Raw genomic sequence first — 22,524 nt, forward strand, 5'->3', positions numbered from 1 at the left:
CACGTTTGTTGGTTTTTATCAATGTTAGCCTTTAAAATGTAGTGGGGCAGTATCAATATCTCTGTTTAGAATACATTTTAAGCTGAAGAATTTTAAATATTTTCAATGCTACACATTTAATGAGTTAAAGAATTTATAAAGCATTTGAGTGAATTTTACATATTTTATGAGTTGAGTAATATAAAAATATAGTTAGTTAAAGCGTTTTTTAGTTGGAAAATATTAAAAACTTTAAGTAAATAATCTCTCCTTTATAAGTTGAGGAATCTTAATATTTTTTATATGAAATAATACAAATGTAAGCCAACTGACAATATGAATTTTAATAAATGTTAACTTAAAAGTTTTAATAATATAACTTAACTGTTGCGTAATCTGTTACAAAATAATTTTTAAGTTCAGTCAACTCGCTAGGGATTACAGTGCAGACGCTAACATGAACAAGCAAGAAATCCCAAATTAACAGACTTGTGTTGTGGAAAGGTATGTTTTTCAGCTAGCAGGAATAATCAAAGTATCCGTTCTCTGTTTCAAAATGAGATTGCCACAAAACCGTATGTTATCTCATACTGGAACAGCTTTGGATGTAGAATTCAGTGGGAAAAGGTTTGGACCCTGCCACAAAAGTATTTCATCACCAATAAAATCAGAGAAATTTCTTTCAAAATTCTTCATAAATTTTATCCAGTGAAACATTTCTTTACCAAGTTTAAAAAAGATCTGGACATAAACTGTTCATTCTGTCATTCCTCACCAGAAACTGAACTTCATATTTTTTGGTTTTGCTCCTTCACTCAACTATTTTGGAAAGATGTGATACATTTTATAAGAACTCATCTATGTGAAGATTATAGATTATTTTACGAGCATATTATTTTTGGATATTTTACACAAGAAAGACTTAATGCAGAAAAAATATATGTAGTTAATTTACTTATAATTATGGCTAAATACTTTATACACAAGTGTAAATATGCCAACAAAAAAAACGTGTTTTATGTTTTTCAGAAAGAAATGGTTTTGTATGTGAACAGTATTAAATCTTCCACTAACAAAAAAGCTGTCAGAACAGTTGAAACATGGTCTCTCCTGAAACTTTAACAGATTCCTTTGCCTTATTATTTTTGTTTTCTTTTTGCATAACCTGTTTTACATGGTTATCATTATGTTTTTTTGTTCATTCTCATGGCGAACGTGAAGATTGTATTTTGCACACAGTGGAGTTTTGTGTTTGGTATTTTGTATGTGCAAGATATTGTTAATAAAGTTTATTTTTAAAAAAAACGAACCGGCAAGAAGTAGCCACGGGGGTCCTGCAGCCATCGGAACCTTAACAAATATTTCATCTCCACCTCACCGTTGCCTTTTTTAAGAAATGACAGCTGGTTTTCCCACATTTATATGTAGTTATGGATCGAAAACAAGAAGAATTTGTTTTAATGTAAATGCGTGTTCCAGCGTCTACAGGAAGTGTCGCCCATAATTCACGCAAAGGCTCATGGGGGCTAGGAATAAGGTGGATACGGATTTTCTGTTTCGGTGGCACTTCTATTACCATTATTGGTATTTGAGACATTCCTTTGTGTCTCTAGAGATGCAGACAGATTTGTGACCACTTGAGGTGAAGATAAAATATTTCTTAAGGTTCCGATGGCCTTCTTATTGGTTCATGTTAGCGTCTGTTCAAAATGGGAGGTGGCGGCCTCTCGTCCAATCAGAGCACGAGAAATCATCTGCCTTCCGTTTCATTCAAAGTGCCTTCCTTTTCATTCAAAGTGCCTTCCTTTTCATGCAAAGTAACTTCCGTTTCATGCATACTCCTCTCTCACACACACATATAAACTCTTCCTCACACGTTCATATATACTTGTCTTTCACATACATACATTCTTTTTTAAGAGTGACAATGAGAGTGAGAATGTATGTATGTGTAAAGTAATATATATGCATGCGAGAGAGAGAATATATGGATGTGCAAGTGAGAATATATGAATGCGTAAGAGAATATATATGCATGCGAGAGAGAGAATATATGGATGTGCAAGTGAGAATATATGTATGCGAAAGAGAGTATATATGACTGTGAGAGCAAGAATGTATGAATGTGAGAGAGAGAATATATGGATGCGTAAGAGAATATATGTATGCGAAAGAGAGTATATATGACTGTGAGAGCAAGAATGTATGAATGTGAATGGTTCAGAATAAATAATGTCTTATACGGCCCCTCATACAAATCCGTGCAAATTCCGTCAACCAAACACTCCACGCACGAACGTTTTCAAGATGACAACAACAAATAAAGATGAAGGGACGTTATGGGAAGTCGCTGATTGGATGATGACGTTTGTTCATCAATTCAATCGATAGTTATTTGGCATGAAGCCATACTTGTCAAAACTCAAACATCATCTAATCAGCGATGTCCCGTGGGACCCATCTTTTCAGGTTTCTTATTGTATTTCCTTTTGTAACATTTTGTTTTGATTTCTGGAAATGACTTTTCTTCTGAAACATTTCATTTTTATGGTGTTTCATTTTTTTAGATGATCTAAAAGTGGGAAGGAAATATAGGCTACTCTGCTAGTTATGCCGGTGCCGCTCGCCTGCTCTGGTGGAGCTTACTACGCTGTCAACCGGGCGGCTGGCCTGTGGCTTGCATAGGGAGCCAGCCCACTGAGTACCCACTAAAGCCAATGTGGGCAAACAGAAGCGGGGCCACCACAGAAACTGCAAACAAACAAACCCATTCGGGGCCCACATTTTCTGCCCCTTTTTTAAACCAAATGAGGCTCACTTGCTGGCTGGGTAAATTTAGTTTGTGATTTTTTTGTTTTAAATTCTAACATTGTAGTCTTTAATATGTTTTTGAGTTTTTTAATATGACTTGCACTTCAGGGCCACCGTAAATTTGACTACAAACCTATTAAACTTTTTCCTTTTGTCCTTGAATGAATGCTTCAAAGATTTTGTGTTCATCTGCCTGCTTCCCTTTCTCTCACTACTACAGTTACTAACTGACCTTGTTCCTCTTACAGCAGATGTTCAGCGATTTTTCACATTTGTGTTTTTCCTGAGAATACAATTGGTCATGGCAGAAGAGCCAGCTTAGACTACAGTCACATATCACAAAATGCCACCTCAAGGTGATATGAATGTGCACTTTTCAAAAACATCGTCTGGTGGCCGCGGAATGCAAGGCAGCAGTCGTATTTTTACGCACTACATGGCGACCTCTGAAGTTTTCAGCAAAAGTTAAAATTTTGCGACTGGATGATTTTTGACATCGGCCAGTGGCCGCCCAGGCACATTTAAAGGTCGCACTGTGGCAGTCCAATGACAGGCGGGTGGCAGGATGGTAGAAGCTTGATAACGAACTGATAGGAGGGTCTCTAAAGTCCCCAAATTTGTCTGATGATCAGCCTATTACTGACTGCCACCCTCCAGCCACCCTGCTGCCCCCCTGCTGCCGTCCCACTGCCACCGCCCCATTGTCCCACCCGACGAGGACTGTTGACACGGGCCAGGGGTGCGTGTCAACAGTCCCCTGTGGGTCCTGCATGTAAATGGGGAGATGGCATTGACGCTGCATCAATGCATTGATGCTCTTCATCTGATGAAGACTTCTGCTGTGGTTGAACTGCTTAAATCTGTTTTTTTTTTGGGGCGTGGGGGGGGGGGCTTTGCCCTTGTTGGGTTTCTTGGGAGGAATGCTGTCTAAAAATCTGTACATTGTTAAATTGGCATGGTTATGTGTGCTCAAAATCAAAATACACCCCTAGCTACCAGGCGGCTGGCAGCCGGTGGCCCTTGCTATGGACGGCCGCCGTCCAGAGACATTTACACATTATCCAATCAAAGCTGCTGCCGGCGGGGGATCCAGCTGCCACCCCTGATTTTGTCGTCATCCCCACTTGACTGATGGTGCTACATTAATGTAAATGCCAATGATTTTCAAAATGTCTTGAAGATTCAGGCCATGCCTTTCCATCGCACAATGGCAGTTTTATTTGTGACCATAGCATAGCAAGAGAGTCCGGTTCTGTTGGAGCTTTGTTTCCAAATCTACCAATTGAAGGGATTTTTCCTGTACACTTTGCATGGTTCGTACAAAGATTGCATCAAAAACCCTTTGATATAATATGTTGGTCACTCATGTCTGGCACTATTATGTTACCATTAAAACAATCTGTTTTTTTTATATTATCAAGACAAAACTAGATTATGATAATCTGGAAAGTTTGGAATGTATTGGATCATCAGAGTTTGTAGTTAAGTAAACTTTGTTTAATGTCTTTTAAACTGGTGCTTCGTAAACAGTCTGAATTAAATAAGTGCATGTCTAACATTATGGTAGCATGCATATAGATAAAAAACAACAACTTTAAAACTGATTGGAAAGTTTTATTTCTGATCTTTCAAAATGTGTCATCTTGAAACAATAAACTGACTAAAACACTAACATGTGACCTAATCATTTCACTTTTTACTTTGATTTTATTGTTCATGCCAATTTTGTTCATGTAATCACTTTAAATAAATATAAAAAGAGCTTTTAGATACAGTGATGGATGAAAAGAATAGAAACTATTCAACCAACACATCTTCATGGATCATAGTAGGAGGATGCTCACAAACATTTTACAGTTTAGTTTTATAAAGAAATCTTCAGCAATGTGATGTTGAAGCTGTTGATTTAAACATCATACTTACCACAATGTAGCATTGTATATTCATCTTTCTCACTGTTTGTGAGCCAAAGTTTAGTTCTAACCTTAATTAAAAGTTTTCAAGCAATTTACAGAGGAACACATTGACTAAGAGCAAAGAACAACATACTGAAAAGTGTTTGTAATAATTGTGATATGACAGTTAATGACCTTAAAATGAAAATTACATTTTAATTAACAGGTAACTTCATTAAAGTTCAAAACCAGTAGTGTTTACATTTTAATTTTGTATAAAATACATAGATATTAAGTTAATAATTGTCAGCTGTATTTTATACTTCTACCGAGACAAAAACATGTACCGGGTAAATGTCTTTACTAGTAATTTAAAGGTGAGTTCCTGTAACTTTTAAGGGTTTTCAGTGTAACTTATCTAATATTAAATGAAAAACTAGATAAATTCAATAGCACAACTGTCAAAACAACAAATTATCTTGCTGAGCTTAGAGTTGAAAGTGCAAAAACAAATATACAGAATGCAAGATTCAAGAAAAATGCATCTAAAAACATTTGTGTCGCAAACGACAAAAGCAGTTTTGTACACAAACATTAAATATGTTCATTTGCTACTCTAAAAATTGTTTTTAACTGAACATTTTGTTTGCAATTCAGGACATTTTCCTCCCAAATTTGTGATTTTGTTCTCATTGTGGTGGCACAAATATCATTAAAACATATCTAACCATTACATTTATTTTTTTTAGTTGAGCATAATTTGTCAAATACTGTAATGTGAATGCAGACCCTTTCCAAAAAGTTAGATCATATCATAGAAAAGTGTATTCATCATTCAAGTATTTTTAAGTTTTACAGAATGCATATTCAGGGCTTACTATTTCATTTATTTCAAGTATTTATATTCAGCACACATTGGGGTTCCATCTTATAAAATCCATGAAAACAAAATTTTGAAAAGATTAAAAGACTGTGGAGAAATCACTATTTACTTTTGAGCGTTTGCAAAAAGATGAAGCCAGAGATTATGATCACATTAAATCAACCAAAATAAAGTACTTACTAAAGGATTGGTCCATCTTCAATACTTCTACTGGACCGGAACCAGGTCCTGCTGGAAGATGAAATCTGAATCTCCATCCAGGTCCTCAGCAGAAGGAATCTTGAAGTCCTCTAGAACATTCTGCTAGACTGTTGCAGTGATTTTGGACTGAAGAAGCAGACTTTACCAACACCAGTGCTGGACGTTGGAGCCTAAATCCTGACTGACTGAGGAGATTTCACTCTGGACCTCCAGCAGCTCGGGTTCTGCTCCTCACCAGTCTTCCTCCAAACCCTTGATTCCCAAATGAAAGTCTTTCCTCTCATCAGAAAACAGAACCTTGGACCTCTGGCCAACAGTCCAGTCTTTCTTCTCTTTTGTCCAGTTCAGACGTTTTTCTGTTGGTCCAGACTCAGAAGTTTCCTGATCCAGGAACCAGACAGTTGTAGCCCGTCTCCTAAATGCGTCTGAATGTGGTGGCTTTTGTAGCTGTTTCTCCTCTTTATTCTACTCTTTTTGGAGGTCTGCAGGTTCTTGAATCTTGTCCTTTTGATAATCCGCTGACAGTTGTCTTTTTTCCTGCTGCATCTTGTCCTCCAACATTTTGTCCTTCCATCAGACTTTCTGTTGATCTGCTTGGACACAGAGCTCTGTGAACAGCCAGCCTCCTTAGTGGGGAACTTTAGTAGTTTACCCAGACTATGGATGGGATCAATGATGGTCTTCTGGATAGAAGTCTGAAGTTTTCCCCATACTGAACTGAACTGAGACCAATTTAATGACATAGAAGTCTGAAGTTTTCCCCAAACTGAACTGAACTGAGACCAATTTAATGACATATGGGGAACCTGTGCAGGTGCTTTGAGTTTAGTAGATAATTAGTTGATGAACTCAGTTTAAAACATTAATGTCCTGCCAGATTTGGGCAGATCTCTTCAAAGTATTCCAATTCTGTGAACCCCAGTATATGTAAAATAAAAACATAAATACTTCAAATCCATTACACAGTGGACACTGAATCTATATTCTATGAAAGTTTAATTTTATGAATGGATTTATAGAAATGAATACACTTTCCCATGATAGTCTAATATTTTGGAAAGGGTCTGTAATCGGTTCGATTGTAATTCATACAACAAAACCTTGTAAAAGTTCTAATTACCGATACTAACTGTTGTTTTTCACCGTTGGATGTTGCATGAGTTGCCAAAAACCATGACTTTTTTAATAGTCAAGTTTGCAAATTTTAATTTATACAGTATTAACTGGCAAAAACCATAGCATATACCCCGTCTTTGCCCAACAGTTGCCGCTCCTGTAACCCTGTGACTCCGAAAGAGATATAGCAGATTAAAAAAATGAATGGATGGAAAGTTAACAATCTTGAATGTAAATTATTCAACAGAACCTTAAAAAAAAAGAGTAGCAGATTCTTAAGTTTCACAGTTTTTTGTTGTCTAAACTATCAAATGCTGCATGTCTAATAGTTATAACTGTAAATTACAAAACTTTTTTTATCACAAACATAACATCTAAATGCTATTTCTAGCAAAGTATGATGAGTGTGATTGTATTGTAGTTGTACTCTCCCATCCAAGACAGCCCCAGAACATCCAGGGAATTGAGGAACTCGGGACAGACTGTCTGATGCCTTGCAATTGTAAGTGTTGGTGATGGACTGGTCCACCTCCCACAAAGCTTGAAGCAGCTGGATTGAGTCCATTGGGCTCAATGTCCCCACCCTCAATGGAACCTGGTTGAAATCCTCCTACATGTGGGAGTTGAAGACCCTCCCTATGGGAGGCTCAGCCAGACGTTACCAATAGACCCTCACAGTATGGATGGTCTGCCAAGTTTGTCCAGCCTCCTCCATTGAATCCAACTCACCACTTGGTAGCAATTAGTGGATAGTTCAGTCATTTTTTCACTTGGGTGTCCAAAACAGTTGACTGAATGCCAAATGACACTAAAAAGTTGATTGTTGGCCTCCTGCCTGCCAAATGCACTGATGGGCACCCTTGTGCTTTAACTTAGTAGTCGGAAGTCCATTAATGGACTGCCACTTGGGTTCCAACTGGGGAGGCTGTTCCTCCTAATCCTAATCACTACCCTCTATCACTGACATTGTCTATGTGGATGTTAAAGTCTTTGAGTAAAACTGTAAAATCTCAAGCCGAAACAACAAAGGACATTTCCCTGACCCAGAGGTACAGAGTTTGAACCTTCTTGTTAACTAGAGGGAACTGCAAAATGTGGCTGCTGAGCTGGAAAACTAAGAAGAAATCCAAACCAGGTCATCATATCTAAACCAAGGGCAATTCCAGAGTGGAACAGTCTAGTTCTTTCCCATTAGTTTGTTTTTAGAGCCTAAACTGTTCATTGAGATGAGCTCAACTATCTTTGGCCACCACCTCTCAACCAAGTAGATAGTGTTTGTGACCATTATTTGGGCCACCGAGGCATGCACCTTCCAAATCAAACTGCACTTGCCCCTTGTGATCGTTCCTGTGGCTTGCTGACCTATTGGAAGGGGATCTCGTATTGCTTTTTTAGGCTGAGTCCGATAGGAAAAGGTTTAGCCACAAGGAATCCACCTACAAGCCCCAATCCTGGCTCCGGGGCTGATCTGTAGTGATGCCAATCCAATGAAACTGATCCAAAACTGTTCATATTTGCTATGGGGGGGTAAATCTGCTCTTGCTCTGATTCATCACCTAGGACACCTAAGTCCACCATGGTAGAGGACACAACTTCCAGAAAACATTGACCTTTAAGTATCAAATCATGCTGCAAATCCTGCTCCTTCAGTTTTTTGCTACACATGGAAAATCCCTATGCATTTTTGTTTTTTTGTCAGCCGTGTATGTTTGCATGAATACTGAGACAATTTTTCTTCTGACTCATGATTGTGATGCTGCATTCACACCAAAAATGACTTGCATGTCAAATTTGCCTATGTTTTGACATAAATTGAATTCTCTCCTACACACCTGTCCAAAGAGTGTTCATAAAACCACAAGCGCTTTATATACTCATTGATAAATTATAAAAGACATGGATGATGTTGCTGCTTCCTCCAGTTGTGTTTGGAGGAACTTGAACATTTACAACTAGGGATGTAACGATTCATTTTAGCAACAATTCAATATTTGTAGTTACCGATTGGATTCACTTTAGATTTTCCTTCATCTTAAACAATCCAATTCAGTAAAATAGAATGAATCCATTCACATTTTAGTTTCCTAAAGTTCAGCCCACTGTTGTTTTTCCACATCCAAAGAATCAAAAGGGAACATTCTTGGAACATTCTAGCACACTGTATGGTCACATGCCTTTGCTAAATTCAAAGTCTTTCCACACATTGGACTGGAATGATGCACTGATAAGTTTTTGGTGTATCATGTGTGTTGTCTGGTGTGATCCACTTGGTCGTTTTTTTGGTTCGATCCTAGGTATAGAAATCAATTCATTGAATAATTGTTACAACCCTTTTTAGAATGTTTGCATTCAATTCAGTAACAGAAGGTAGAAGCTTGGTCATTCCATGAGTATGTTCTATGAAATAAATCTGTAAAACATATTGCAAAGTGATAAAGTGATAAATGTAACAGCAAAGTATTTTACATTGAGACAAGGGTCAATAATGACTAACAATAATGTTTTTTTGTTTTTGTTTTCGACAGAGTTAAAACCACTGGGAGCCCAACTGTAAAACAAACCCTAAACTTAAATGGTCCTAATTCTAAAAATAAACATTCAGGTCATTTAGTTTAAAAACGAGAGAGAAAACAGAAAACCTATTAGAAATATTATACAGTGCTGACAAAAAAACACAATGACTCAAGAAGAAGACAGACAGCGATTGGCTCTGCATAAAACAGGACCAGACATACACCAAAGTACCAAAAGTATTTGCTCACCTGCCTTGACGCACATAGAACTGAAGTGCCATCCCATTCCACAACCATAGAATTCAATATAGTGTGGGTCCACCTTTAGCAGCTATTACAGCTTCAATTCCTCTGAGAAGGCTGTCCACAAGGTTGAGGAGTGTTTCAAGGAATTTTTGACCATTCTTCCAAAAGGTCATTGGTGAGGTCTCACACTGATGTTGGTGGAGAAGGCCTGGCTCTCAGTCTCAGTCAGATTGGAGCATGGAATTGTCCAAAATGTTTTGGTATCCTGAAGCATTCAGAGCCCTTTCACTGGAACTAAGGGGCCAAGTCCTGAAAAACAAGCCCACACCATATTTCCTCCTCCACTAAATTTCACACTCGGTACAATGCGGCCCGAAATGTACCGTTGTCCTGGTAACCTCCAAACCCAGACTCGTCCATCAGATTGCCAGAGGGAAATGTGTGATCCATTACTCCAGAGAAGGCGTCTCCACTGCTCTAGAGTCCAGTGGCGGCGTGCTTCCCATCACTACATCGACACTTTGCATTGCACTTGGTGACGTGTCACTTGGATGCAGCTGCTCGCCATGGAAACCCATTTCATTAAAGCTCTCTGCGTGCTGGACTTGGACTAATCTGAAGGTCACATGACATTTGGAGCTCTGCAGGAACTGACTGAGCAGAAAGTCTGTGACCTCTTTGCACTATGTGCTTCAGCATCCGCTGAACCAATACTTTTGGTAATGTGGTGTATTTATCGGGGTCCCTCATTTATCATTGTTGGCCTCTGTTACATTCTAAAAACGCAATAGATGAAATCTGTGAGTGTCAGCTGTTAACTTGAACAATTAGGTTTTAAAGCTGTCAAACTTCTCACTATGGACTTTATGCACTTTTCTCAGGCAGACAATAAAATTTTCCAACTATTCTGTCTTGTTTAAAAAAAACAAGACACCAGTCTACAAAAAAATAGATATATTTTTAAAAATACGTCCAGCACTTGAGTCACACAATAGCGATATGATAGCGATTATATGTGTATGTAAATTTGGCAAATTGAGTGCATCCTGTGCTGTACAGGAAAAACAGTATGGAAGACATTGATTAAATTACAGCCAATCGGGATGCAGAACACAATGCAGGGGAAAATCAGAAATTGCACTAAAAAATCTGCAGGACTGCAAAGCCACAAAAGGCGACCCGCATTAAACCAGTAGACCACTGTATTAGGAATTCAAAAAGGAAAATTATGCATTTAGGTTGATGTAACTGAGACAGGTAATTGGGCTATGTAATCAAAGTCAAATTAATTATAAAAAGGAAAACCTCAAAGTGAGTCACCATGAGCATTTTTCCCAAGCATTAATGGAAATTTCATTTTTGGTGTTTGGTCTGGTGAAGCACATGAGTCACTTAACATGTAATATTAGTCAGACTGAAACCTCTCCATCATGGCCAAGACCAAGGACAGCAGGGACTAGATTACAGACCTGATTTAAACTGGGCTGAACCAGTCTACAACAAACAAGCACCTAGGAGGGAAGAGATCAGCTGTTGGAAAAATGGAGGAAACACAAGACCACTGACGATCTCCCTCCAACTGGCGTTCCATGACTGATCTCACCTTGTGGGGCACAAACAATGTTGAGAACTGTGGGGAAACAGCCCAGAACTAGGGGAACTGGTCAATGACCTAAAGAGAGCTGGGACCACAGTGACAAAGATTAATGTAGTAATGCATGCTGTCATCCTGCATTCAAATCCTGCAGAGTTCCAAAGGTCCCTGTTCTTAAGCAAGTATATGTCCAGGCCTATCTAAAGTCCTCCAAAGATCATATGAAGGATCCAGAGGAGGACTGGGAGACAGTGATGGGATCAGATGAGATCAAAATGGAAGTCTTTGGTATTAATGCCGCTCAGTGTTTCTGAATGGAGAAGAATGTTGTTTGTTTGAAACTTGTTTTAAGACCTACTGACACCGGCTGTCAGTTCTGTTTTGTCTTTTCTTATTCTTGTGTTTTTTTCTGTGGGTGTGGCTTCTCCTGGAAGGCTCCACCCTCTCTGGTGGCGCTCCATGGATTGGCACACAGCTGCCTGGACTTTAGGTTAATATGTCTGAGCTGTATTTAAGTGATTCTGTTTCTGTGTAGCTTACGTTTACATCCTTGGTCTTGCACATCTTGTTTTGTCTGGTTTGCTGGTGTTGAGTTCTTTTATGTTTCGTATTTTTCCCACCTGGAGAGGCACTTTTTGTTATTAAAAACTTTTAGTTTCACACTCTGGCTTGTCATCTGGTCCTGCATCTGGGTCATCCTGATAACCCCATGACACTGCACTCCATTGTCACATCCAGTAGGACAGAACAGTGCTAGAGAGGTTTTGTCTGCAGCTGAGGAGGAGCTACCCACCTGGACCCAGGAGATGTGCAGCTTTCATGCTCCTCTCACCAGACTGGAACATGGCACCCCCACTCACCGACAAACCAGACTTGTTCCCCAGAGCTTTTTTTCCTTCTGGTTCCCCAGAGCTTTTTGATGGCATCGCAGAGGATCGTCACCCGTTCTTTCCTCCTGTCAGCTCCACTCCAACCTGAAGTGGCGTACGCTCTGAGCTTTTTGATGGAAGAGCCAAGCGGTGGGGGTTTGCTGAATGGTCCAGAAGAGCAGCTCCTTGTCGTTCTTTCAGAGAATTTTCAGTGTCTCCATGTCTTTGATCCTACTAAGCCTCAGTGTGCAGCCACTTACTAGCTTCTTCAACTCCAGCAAGGAGTGCGCAGTGTTTCCGATTATTCGATGGAGTTTCGGACCCTGACAGCCAGCACTGTATGGACTGATGAGGTTTTGGTGGATGTTTTCCATCAGGGTCTCTCCAATGTCCTTGGATGAACTCACAGACGCCAGACGTTCTGGGGAAGCTGATCGATTTGTCCACCCGGATTGATCGGACTGAGCGGATACATGAAGGTTGCGGCGGACAATGGGACCCTCTTCCAATCCCAGTGACTACCCCTTCATCTAATCTCTGCCTTTCTGGCTCCTCATCGTCCATGCCTCCTCCTCATCCTGCACAGCTCTTCATGAGGAGTCGTCTTACTTCTGCAGAACAACGGAGATGTATGCAAGGTGGTCTGTGCATTTACCCAGAGCAGTGAGGCCACTACATCAGAGACTGTCTGATAAGACCCAAGGCACTAGTAAGAGGACATCTGGTGAGTCATTCTTCACTTTTTTCCTTGGCCTCTCTCCCTTCAACCCAACTCCCTGCAGCCATTTTTCTGAGTGCTCTCCAGGTTCACATCAACAAAACTTTTAAAAAAACAACTTAAGAAGATTTCGAAACTAAATACTGCTTAAAAAATGATGTCACTCCAGCCTCATCTCTCATGAGATTGTAGAAATAACCATCACCTTTGGGACCTTCTTCCTTGAAAGCTTTCTTGGAAATAAAAATGGGAGAACAAACTCATGATTCACTTAGTGGTGCAATAATGAGTACATTTGGATCTGTCAGAGTCTGATTTGTCTTTACTAAGAAAAATGGAACGACTTTGGGGACTATACCCTGAATAACCTTATTATTAAGGATAACACAGCCCAATCTATGCAACACCTCTAATTTTCTTTAAATGAAAAGAGTAGAAAAGAAATTAAAAAAAGTTCAATGTAAGAGACATATTTAGACATGAATACATAGTTATTTAGGGCAAAACTGCTTTTTGGCAAAAAGGAATAAGGTGCTCTGATTAGGTTTTTTCTGCTGTCAGAGAAGGAAACATGTTCTGCTGGATTGATGTTTCTCTATGGTTATCAGATACAGATGGTGGAACTATTTTGACTTGTTTCAAGACTAAATGTAATTTTCACAAACTGTCTGACCCAGTGTTCCATCAAGCATCCATAAAAGAAGGCAAAAAGATCCCAGAAAATAAAATGACATCCTTTCTTAATGTGAATCTACACTAAGTCAAAGAATCCACCCTTTAGCTACATTCAAAATGCTCTCAGCAACCCATGTTCAAGCGGCAACTTCCAATTAAATTTTAAAACTGTGTGAATGCGCGTTCCAGGCTTCCCTGTTCAAGTGTGTCTGTGCAAGTTTCAATAACCGTTTTCGAGCTCTATGCGCATACGCGTAGCCATTGAACGTACATTTTAAGTTAAACCAGGTCGAACTTTGACCAATCAGGGACCGTGAACACCATGAGCTAAATGCAAGTTCAAGAACCTGCATTAACACGTTCAAGAACCATGCACTCAAGGACCTGCGTTTAGCAGGATCCAGGACCTGCGTTTAGTGCGCTCAAGGACCTGCGTTTAGCACGCTCAAGGACCTGCGTTTAGCGCGCTCAAGGACCTGTGTTTAGCGCGCTCAAGGACCTGCGTTTAGCACGCTCAAGGACCTGCGTTTAGCGCGCTCAAGGACCTACGTTTAGCACGCTCAAGGACCTGCGTTTAGCGCGCTCAAGGACCTGTGTTTAGCGCGCTCAAGGACCTGCGTTTAGCACGCTCAAGGACCTGCGTTTAGTGCGCTCAAGGACCTGCGTTTAGCACGCTCAAGGACCTGCGTTTAGCGCGCTCAAGGACCTGCGTTTAGCGCGCTCAAGGACCTGCGTTTAGCACGCTCAAGGACCTGCGTTTTGCGCGCTCAAGGACCTGTGTTTAGCGCGCTCAAGGACCTGTGTTTAGCACGTTTAAGGACCTGCGTGTAGTGCGCTCAAGGACCTGCGTTTAGCAGGCTCCAGGACCTGCGTTAAGCGCGCTCAAGGACTTGCGTTTAGTGCGCTCAAGGACCTGCGTTAAGCGCGCTCAAGGACCTGCGTTTAGCACGTTCAAGGACCTGCGTTTAGCAGGCACCAGGACCTGCGTTTAGTGTGCTCAAGGACCTGCGTTTAGCAGGCTCCAGGACCTGCGTTAAGCGCGCTCAAGGACTTGCGTTTAGTGCGCTCAAGGACCTGCGTTAAGCGCGCTCAAGGACCTGCGTTTAGTGCGCTCAAGGACCTGCGTTTAGTGTGCTCAAGGACCTGCGTTTAGCAGGCTCCAGGACCTGCGTTAAGCGCGCTCAAGGACCTGCGTTTAGTGTGCTCAAGGACCTGCGTTTAGCAGGCTCCAGGACCTGCGTTAAGCACGCTCAAGGACCTTCGTTGAGCGCGCAAGGACATGCATTTAGTGCGCTCAAGGACCTGCGTTTTCGTGCGTTCAAGGACCTGTGTTTGGCGCGCTCAAGGACCTGTGTTTAGTGCGTTCAAGGACCTGCGTTTAGCACGTTCAAGGACCTGCGTTTAGCGCGTTCAAGGACCTGCGTTTAGCGCGCTCAAGTACATGCGTTTAGTGCGCTCAAGGCCCTGCGTTTAGCACGCTCAAGGACCTGCGTTTAGCGCGTTCAAAGACCTGCGTTTAGCACGCTCAAGGACCTGCGTTGAGCGCGCTCAAGGACCTGCGTTTAGCACGCTCAAGGACCTGCGTTTAGCGCGCTCAAGGACCTGCGTTTAGCGCGCTCAAGGACCTGCGTTTAGCACGCTCAAGGACCTGCGTTTTGCGCGCTCAAGGACCTGTGTTTAGCACGTTTAAGGACCTGCGTGTAGTGCGCTCAAGGACCTGCGTTTAGCAGGCTCCAGGACCTGCGTTAAGCGCGCTCAAGGACCTGCGTTTAGCACGTTCAAGGACCTGCGTTTAGCAGGCACCAGGACCTGCGTTTAGTGTGCTCAAGGACCTGCGTTTAGCAGGCTCCAGGACCTGCGTTAAGCGCGCTCAAGGACTTGCGTTTAGTGCGCTCAAGGACCTGCGTTAAGCGCGCTCAAGGACCTGCGTTTAGTGCGCTCAAGGACCTGCGTTTAGCAGGCTCCAGGACCTGCGTTAAGCGCGCTCAAGGACCAGCGTTTAGCACGTTCAAGGACCTGCGTTTAGTGTGCTCAAGGACCTGCGTTTAGCAGGCTCCAGGACCTGCGTTAAGCACGCTCAAGGACCTTCGTTGAGCGCGCAAGGACATGCGTTTAGTGCGCTCAAGGACCTGCGTTTTCGTGCGTTCAAGGACCTGTGTTTGGCGCGCTCAAGGACCTGTGTTTAGTGCGTTCAAGGACCTGCGTTTAGCACGTTCAAGGACCTGCGTTTAGCGCGTTCAAGGACCTGCGTTTAGCGCGCTCAAGTACATGCGTTTAGTGCGCTGAAGGCCCTGCGTTTAGCACGCTTAAAGACCTGCGTTTAGCAGGCTCCAGGACCTGCGTTAAGCGCGCTCAAGGACCTGCGTTTAGTGTGCTCAAGGACCTGCGTTTAGCAGGCTCCAGGACCTGCGTTAAGCACGCTCAAGGACCTGCGTTGAGCGCGCTCAAGGACATGCGTTTAGTGCGCTCAAGGACCTTCGTTGAGCGCGCAAGGACATGCGTTTAGTGCGCTCAAGGACCTGCGTTTTCGTGCGTTCAAGGACCTGTGTTTGGCGCGCTCAAGGACCTGTGTTTAGTGCGTTCAAGGACCTGCGTTTAGCACGTTCAAGGACCTGCGTTTAGCGCGTTCAAGGACCTGCGTTTAGCGCGCTCAAGTACATGCGTTTAGTGCGCTCAAGGCCCTGCGTTTAGCACGCTTAAAGACCTGCGTTTAGTGCGTTCAAAGACCTGCGTTTAGCACGCTCAAGGACCTGCGTTGAGCGCGCTCAAGGACCTGTGTTTAGCAAGTTCAAGGACCTGCGTTTAGTGCATTCAAGAACCTGCGTTTAGCAGGCTCCAGGACCTGCGTTTACCGCGTTCAAAAACCTGCGTTTAGCGCGTTCAAGAACTTGCGTTGTTCGTACGTTCAAGGACCTGTGTTTAGCACGTTCAATGACCTGCGTTTAGCACGTTTAAGGACCTGCGTGTAGTGCGCTCAAGGACCTGCGTTTAGCAGGCTCCAGGACCTGTTGCGTGTGTCTGTGCAAGTTTCAATAACCGTTTTCGAGCTCTATGCGCATACGCGTAGCCATTGAACGTACATTTTAAGTTAAACCAGGTCGAACTTTGACCAATCAGGGACCGTGAACACCATGAGCTAAATGCAAGTTCAAGAACCTGCATTAACACGTTCAAGAACCATGCACTCAAGGACCTGCGTTTAGCAGGATCCAGGACCTGCGTTTAGTGCGCTCAAGGACCTGCGTTTAGCACGCTCAAGGACCTGCGTTTAGCACGCTCAAGGACCTGCGTTTAGCGCGCTCAAGGACCTACGTTTAGCACGCTCAAGGACCTGCGTTTAGCGCGCTCAAGGACCTGTGTTTAGCGCGCTCAAGGACCTGCGTGTAGTGCGTTCAAGGACCTGTGTTTGGCGCGCTCAAGGACCTGCGTTTAGCAGGCTCCAGGACCTGTTGCGTGTGTCTGTGCAAGTTTCAATAACCGTTTTCGAGCTCTATGCGCATACGCGTAGCCATTGAACGTACATTTTAAGTTAAACCAGGTCGAACTTTGACCAATCAGGGACCGTGAACACCATGAGCTAAATGCAAGTTCAAGAACCTGCATTAACACGTTCAAGAACCATGCACTCAAGGACCTGCGTTTAGCAGGATCCAGGACCTGCGTTTAGCGCGCTCAAGGACCTGTGTTTAGCGCGCTCAAGGACCTGCGTTTAGCACGCTCAAGGACCTGCGTTTAGCACGCTCAAGGACCTGCGTTTAGCGCGCTCAAGGACCTACGTTTAGCACGCTCAAGGACCTGCGTTTAGCGCGCTCAAGGACCTGTGTTTAGCGCGCTCAAGGACCTGTGTTTAGCGCGCTCAAGGACCTGCGTGTAGTGCGTTCAAGGACCTGTGTTTGGCGCGCTCAAGGACCTGTGTTTAGTGCGTTCAAGGACCTGCGTTTAGCACGTTCAAGGACCTGCGTTTAGCGCGTTCAAGGACCTGCGTTTAGCGCGCTCAAGTACATGCGTTTAGTGCGCTCAAGGCCCTGCGTTTAGCACGCTTAAAGACCTGCGTTTAGTGCGTTCAAAGACCTGCGTTTAGCACGCTCAAGGACCTGCGTTGAGCGCGCTCAAGGACCTGTGTTTAGCAAGTTCAAGGACCTGCGTTTAGTGCATTCAAGAACCTGCGTTTAGCAGGCTCCAGGACCTGCGTTTACCGCGTTCAAAAACCTGCGTTTAGCGCGTTCAAGAACTTGCGTTGTTCGTACGTTCAAGGACCTGTGTTTAGCACGTTCAATGACCTGCGTTTAGCACGTTTAAGGACCTGCGTGTAGTGCGCTCAAGGACCTGCGTTTAGCAGGCTCCAGGACCTGTTGCGTGTGTCTGTGCAAGTTTCAATAACCGTTTTCGAGCTCTATGCGCATACGCGTAGCCATTGAACGTACATTTTAAGTTAAACCAGGTCGAACTTTGACCAATCAGGGACCGTGAACACCATGAGCTAAATGCAAGTTCAAGAACCTGCATTAACACGTTCAAGAACCATGCACTCAAGGACCTGCGTTTAGCAGGATCCAGGACCTGCGTTTAGTGCGCTCAAGGACCTGCGTTTAGCACGCTCAAGGACCTGCGTTTAGCGCGCTCAAGGACCTGTGTTTAGCGCGCTCAAGGACCTGCGTTTAGCACGCTCAAGGACCTGCGTTTAGCGCGCTCAAGGACCTACGTTTAGCACGCTCAAGGACCTGCGTTTAGCGCGCTCAAGGACCTGTGTTTAGCACGCTCAAGGACCTACGTTTAGCACGCTCAAGGACCTGTGTTTAGCGCGCTCAAGGACCTGCGTTTAGCACGCTCAAGGACCTGCGTTTAGTGCGCTCAAGGACCTGCGTTTAGCACGCTCAAGGACTTGCGTTTAGTGCGCTCAAGGACCTGCGTTAAGCGCGCTCAAGGACCTGCGTTTAGTGCGCTCAAGGACCTGCGTTTAGTGTGCTCAAGGACCTGCGTTTAGCAGGCTCCAGGACCTGCGTTAAGCGCGCTCAAGGACCTGCGTTTAGTGTGCTCAAGGACCTGCGTTTAGCAGGCTCCAGGACCTGCGTTAAGCACGCTCAAGGACCTGCGTTGAGCGCGCTCAAGGACATGCGTTTAGTGCGCTCAAGGACCTTCGTTGAGCGCGCAAGGACATGCGTTTAGTGCGCTCAAGGACCTGCGTTTTCGTGCGTTCAAGGACCTGTTTGGCGCGCTCAAGGACCTGTGTTTAGTGCGTTCAAGGACCTGCGTTTAGCACGTTCAAGGACCTGCGTTTAGCGCGTTCAAGGACCTGCGTTTAGCGCGCTCAAGTACATGCGTTTAGTGCGCTCAAGGCCCTGCGTTTAGCACGCTTAAAGACCTGCGTTTAGTGCGTTCAAAGACCTGCGTTTAGCACGCTCAAGGACCTGCGTTGAGCGCGCTCAAGGACCTGTGTTTAGCAAGTTCAAGGACCTGCGTTTAGTGCATTCAAGAACCTGCGTTTAGCAGGCTCCAGGACCTGCGTTTACCGCGTTCAAAAACCTGCGTTTAGCGCGTTCAAGAACTTGCGTTGTTCGTACGTTCAAGGACCTGTGTTTAGCACGTTCAATGACCTGCGTTTAGCACGTTTAAGGACCTGCGTGTAGTGCGCTCAAGGACCTGCGTTTAGCAGGCTCCAGGACCTGTTGCGTGTGTCTGTGCAAGTTTCAATAACCGTTTTCGAGCTCTATGCGCATACGCATAGCAATTGAACGTACATTTTAAGTTAAACCAGGTCGAACTTTGACCAATCAGGGACCGTGAACACCATGAGCTAAATGCAAGTTCAAGAACCTGCATTAACACGTTCAAGAACCATGCACTCAAGGACCTGCGTTTAGCAGGATCCAGGACCTGCGTTTAGTGCGCTCAAGGACCTGCGTTTAGCACGCTCAAGGACCTGCGTTTAGCACGCTCAAGGACCTGCGTTTAGCGCGCTCAAGGACCTACGTTTAGCACGCTCAAGGACCTGCGTTTAGCGCGCTCAAGGACCTGTGTTTAGCGCGCTCAAGGACCTGCGTTTAGCACGCTCAAGGACCTGCGTTTAGTGCGCTCAAGGACCTGCGTTTAGCACGCTCAAGGACCTGCGTTTAGCGCGCTCAAGGACCTGCGTTTAGTGCGTTCAAGGACCTGCGTTTAGCACGCTCAAGGACCTGCGTTTCGCGGTCAAGGACCTGTGTTTAGCGCGCTCAAGGACCTGTGTTTAGCACGTTTAAGGACCTGCGTGTAGTGCGCTCAAGGACCTGCGTTTAGCAGGCTCCAGGACCTGCGTTAAGCGCGCTCAAGGACCTGCGTTTAGCACGTTCAAGGACCTGCGTTTAGCAGGCACCAGGACCTGCGTTTAGTGTGCTCAAGGACCTGCGTTTAGCAGGCTCCAGGACCTGCGTTAAGCGCGCTCAAGGACTTGCGTTTAGTGCGCTCAAGGACCTGCGTTAAGCGCGCTCAAGGACCTGCGTTTAGTGCGCTCAAGGACCTGCGTTTAGTGTGCTCAAGGACCTGCGTTTAGCAGGCTCCAGGACCTGCGTTAAGCGCGCTCAAGGACCTGCGTTTAGTGTGCTCTAGGACCTGCGTTTAGCAGGCTCCAGGACCTGCGTTAAGCACGCTCAAGGACCTTCGTTGAGCGCGCAAGGACATGCGTTTAGTGCGCTCAAGGACCTGCGTTTTCGTGCGTTCAAGGACCTGTGTTTGGCGCGCTCAAGGACCTGTGTTTAGTGCGTTCAAGGACCTGCGTTTAGCACGTTCAAGGACCTGCGTTTAGCGCGCTCAAGGCCCTGCGTTTAGCACGCTTAAAGACCTGCGTTTAGTGCGTTCAAAGACCTGCGTTTAGCACGCTCAAGGACCTGCGTTGAGCGCGCTCAAGGACCTGCGTTTAGCACGCTCAAGGACCTGCGTTTAGCGCGCTCAATGACCTGCGTTTAGCGCGCTCAAGGACCTGCGTTTAGCACGCTCAAGGACCTGCGTTTTGCGCGCTCAAGGACCTGTGTTTAGCGCGTTCAAGGACCTGCGTTGAGCGCGCTCAAGGACATGCGTTTAGTGCGCTCAAGGACCTTCGTTGAGCGCGCAAGGACATGCGTTTAGTGCGCTCAAGGACCTGCGTTTTCGTGCGTTCAAGGACCTGTGTTTGGCGCGCTCAAGGACCTGTGTTTAGTGCGTTCAAGGACCTGCGTTTAGCACGTTCAAGGACCTGCGTTTAGCGCGTTCAAGGACCTGCGTTTAGCGCGCTCAAGTACATGCGTTTAGTGCGCTCAAGGCCCTGCGTTTAGCACGCTTAAAGACCTGCGTTTAGTGCGTTCAAAGACCTGCGTTTAGCACGCTCAAGGACCTGCGTTGAGCGCGCTCAAGGACCTGTGTTTAGCAAGTTCAAGGACCTGCGTTTAGTGCATTCAAGAACCTGCGTTTAGCAGGCTCCAGGACCTGCGTTTAGCGCGTTCAAAAACCTGCGTTTAGCGCGTTCAAGAACTTGCGTTGTTCGTACGTTCAAGGACCTGTGTTTAGCACGTTCAATGACCTGCGTTTAGCACGTTTAAGGACCTGCGTGTAGTGCGCTCAAGGACCTGCGTTTAGCAGGCTCCAGGACCTGCGTTAAGCGCGCTCAAGGACCTGCGTTTAGCGCGTTCAAGGACCTGCGTTTAGCAGGCACCAGGACCTGCGTTTAGTGTGCTCAAGGACCTGCGTTTAGCAGGCTCCAGGACCTGCGTTAAGCGCGCTCAAGGACTTGCGTTTAGTGCGCTCAAGGACCTGCGTTAAGCGCGCTAAAGGACCTGCGTTTAGCAGGCTCCAGGACCTGCGTTAAGCGCGCTCAAGGACATGCGTTTAGTGCGCTCAAGGACCTGCGTTTTCGTGCGTTCAAGGACCTGTGTTTGGCGCGCTCAAGGACCTGTGTTTAGCGCGTTCAAGGACCTGCGTTTAGCACGTTCAAGGACTTGCGTTTAGCGCGTTCAAGGACCTGCGTTTAGCGCGCTCAAGTACATGCGTTTAGTGCGCTCAAGGCCCTGCGTTTAGCACGCTTAAAGACCTGCGTTTAGCGCGTTCAAAAACCTGCGTTTAGCGCGTTCAAGAACTTGCGTTGTTCGTACGTTCAAGGACCTGTGTTTAGCACGTTCAATGACCTGCGTTTAGCACGTTTAAGGACCTGCGTGTAGTGCGCTCAAGGACCTGCGTTTAGCAGGCTCCAGGACCTGCGTTAAGCGCGCTCAAGGACCTGCGTTTAGCGCGTTCAAGGACCTGCGTTTAGCAGGCACCAGGACCTGCGTTAAGCGCGCTAAAGGACCTGCGTTTAGCAGGCTCCAGGACCTGCGTTAAGCGCGCTCAAGGACATGCGTTTAGTGCGCTCAAGGACCTGCGTTTTCGTGCGTTCAAGGACCTGTGTTTGGCGCGCTCAAGGACCTGTGTTTAGCGCGTTCAAGGACCTGCGTTTAGCACGTTCAAGGACTTGCGTTTAGCGCGTTCAAGGACCTGCGTTTAGCGCGCTCAAGTACATGCGTTTAGTGCGCTCAAGGCCCTGCGTTTAGCACGCTTAAAGACCTGCGTTTAGTGCGTTCAAAGACCTGCGTTTAGTGCGCTCAAGGACCTGCGTTGAGCGCGCTCAAGGACCTGTGTTTAGCAAGTTCAAGGACCTGCGTTTAGTGCATTCAAGAACCTGCGTTTAGCAGGCTCCAGGACCTGCGTTTACCGCGTTCAAAAACCTGCGTTTAGCGCGTTCAAAAACTTGCGTTGTTCGTACGTTCAAGGACCTGTGTTTAGCACGTTCAAGGACCTGTGTTTGGCGTGCTCAAGGCTTGCGTTTAGCGCGTTCAAGGACCTGAGTTTAGCGCGTTCAAGAACCTGCGTTTAACGCGTTCAAGGACTTGCGTTTAGGGCGTTCAAGAACCTGCGTTTAGCGCGTTCAAGGACCTGCGTTTAGCGCGTTCAGGGACCTGCGTTTAGCGCGTTCAAGAACCTGCGTTTAGCGCGTTCAAGAACCTGCGTTTAGCGCATTCATGAACCTGCGTTTAGCGCGTTCAA

The 22,524-nt window shown here is 45.1% G+C and overlaps 1 protein-coding gene across 1 annotated transcript in view; it reads right to left on the reverse strand.

The window, feature by feature from the left end:
• penka (proenkephalin a) overlaps positions 1 to 22,524 on the reverse strand; it is a 38,543-nt gene that overhangs the window by 4,935 nt on the left and 11,084 nt on the right. The gene's annotated exons all lie outside the window — the stretch shown is intronic.

Source organism: Oryzias latipes, chromosome 17, assembly GCF_053564925.1.
Source record: "Oryzias latipes strain Hd-rR chromosome 17, Olatipes_Hd-rR_3.1".
Lineage (NCBI taxonomy): Eukaryota > Metazoa > Chordata > Actinopteri > Beloniformes > Adrianichthyidae > Oryzias > Oryzias latipes.